Source organism: Aplysia californica, unplaced genomic scaffold, assembly GCF_000002075.1.
Source record: "Aplysia californica isolate F4 #8 unplaced genomic scaffold, AplCal3.0 scaffold00036, whole genome shotgun sequence".
Taxonomy (NCBI): domain Eukaryota; kingdom Metazoa; phylum Mollusca; class Gastropoda; order Aplysiida; family Aplysiidae; genus Aplysia; species Aplysia californica.
Genome location: NW_004797306.1, coordinates 810,718 through 812,884, shown reverse-complemented (window position 1 = coordinate 812,884; position 2,167 = coordinate 810,718). Strand labels below are relative to the sequence as shown.

Here is a 2,167-nt window from a genome sequence, read left to right as displayed (position 1 = left end):
GAGGAGAGGCGCTCATATGATCTTATGTAGTTGCTAGCGCCGTAAAACCTCTACTAAAACTTTTTTTTTTTAAATTGGAGAGCGGGCAGCTTCGTTCTTGCCTGTGAAGGCTTATCCGGGTTGAGAGAATTTAAGGCATCATCAGAAAAAAGAGATATTTGACAGAAAAGACGTCCCCGTGTGGTTGTCGAACTCGTACATTATTTCGCGTACAACAGCAAAGAGCCAAACTATTACACCATAGACACCGGCGTACCATGCTACTCTCCACCGTTGGTATGGTAGGCCGTGAAGTGTTCTATCATTTTAAAGAGCTTGTTATTCTTATTTAGGCCTACATCTACATCTTTAAGATACACGAAATACCGCAGCTCAAGCCCAAGCGCATGGCTCAAGAACGGACTCAATAGAGAGTTTCTAAGCTGTTCACGGCCAATTTGGATCAGACAATGATCTAGACAGAGGCTGGCGTTGGTCCACTGCTCTGCCTGCTTTCAAACGTCTGGATGACTATAATCGTTGGCCTCGTGTGTGTGTGTGTGTGTGTGCGTGCGTGTGTTTGTACCTTCGGGCGGCTCTGGAAGATGCTGTTATTTCCGAGTGGACGTGACTGCTGAGGAGAGACGTGCCTAGCCGGATTTGTCGGTAAGTGTACTTGGATAATAAAACATTTCACCCATGTTTCCTGGCTCCCCTGCCTGTCAGTCTGACTGTCTCTTTGCCTATGTGTCTCACATGGATGCCTCTATAAATAAATCATTGATGGTCAGGTCAGGCCTATGTGTCTCTGTGTATGTACATATTATCTGCTCAATCCTTCTTTTCTGAGCTTACTGCCTGCCGTTTTAATTTTGTGTCTCTTTGAACGTAATTAATCGTGCCTACCTGCATAATCGTGCCTACTGCATAAGGTCATATGACGCCAATAGATTTGCCATCTATGTAGGCCTACTACTATAATGTACAATCTATTGGCGTCATATGACCTTATGCAGTTGTGAGTGAGCGCGTAAAAAAACTCTGCTAAAACTAAACTGCATATCTATTTTTTCTTTCTGCACTGTCCGTAAGCCTTGCTGTTTGTCTTTTTGGCCGTAGCTGTGCCTGTTTGATTGTATGTCTGTACACATGTGCTTGTGTCAGTCTTTTGCTACGGCACTTGTATCACCTAATTGTATTGCAAGTGCAGTAAAACGCTTACTAGAAAACAATTAATAATCTCGTGTTATAACTTTTGTCTTTAAATTTGTTTTACTTTTTGCCAATCTTATCTCCTCATCTAGCTGTCATCGTGTGATTCATGGAACTTGTATTAGTGCCATTACATTACATATCAAAATGCATTATCTTTGAAGAATTACCGCATCAACTGCAACGCAGATGAATAAGCCTAATCATTATCATAATATAACTGGGGTGTTTCTTTCCGTTTTGATGACCGGTGTCAAAGGGTTTAAAACTTTAAAGGCAGTTACGTGCTCCGTGCCTTTCCTTTAGCATCTATTGTTGATAGTCTGTCTCTAAACTTCGTTGTTAATTGTCCCTTTGTCTGTCTGAGCAAAAGACAAAAATATGTTTTCCGTATGTCTGCCCTTTCGCCTCTTAGTCCCTCTATCGTTACCTTCCTGTTTGGCTGTCTGTCGATGTGCTTGACTGCATTCCTGACCGTCCCGTGTTTGTTGTCTGTGTCTTTATTGTCTTAATTGATGCCTTTGTTAAGTATGCCCTAGCATGCCTGGATTATGTGACTCATTATTTGTCTTTCTTTCATTCCAAACCCTGTAATTTATTATTTTTGAGGTCAAACTTTCTTTCACAAATATTATCTCTAATATTCTTGGCTTTATTTTAGAACGTAAAATATTTCCCTCTCTTTTCGATCAACTTCTGAGATTTCAGCTAATGGAGCGCAAAATATCGTTATTTGTCCATAGCGTTTCGCTTTCAAAAGAGGCAAATCACTGACATCAAGAGGACTGATTGCACAAAATTATTCCCTGATGGTATAAGACATAGGATGCAATGCAATTTCAAAGTGAATGCCTTCAGTCCACAATATGCTGTTATTTCCCCTAGGCCCCATTTCATGGCCGTGTGTGGTACGGGTGCCCAGCGGATGACGTCAGTGGGTTTCATAACGTGGTGTTTTCATGCTGGATTTTTACGG

General features: G+C 41.4%; 1 long non-coding RNA gene across 3 annotated transcripts in view; it reads left to right on the top strand.

Moving 5' to 3' along the window:
* The window catches only part of LOC106014214, a 55,676-nt gene that overhangs the window by 2,118 nt on the left and 51,391 nt on the right, over positions 1 to 2,167 (top strand). For 2 of the 3 annotated variants that reach the window (XR_004859537.1, XR_004859538.1), the window contains exon 2: positions 81 to 645. This is a non-coding gene — a long non-coding RNA (uncharacterized LOC106014214). The remainder of the gene's footprint in view (positions 1 to 80; positions 646 to 2,167) is intronic. The other variant, XR_004859536.1, reaches the window with a different exon arrangement.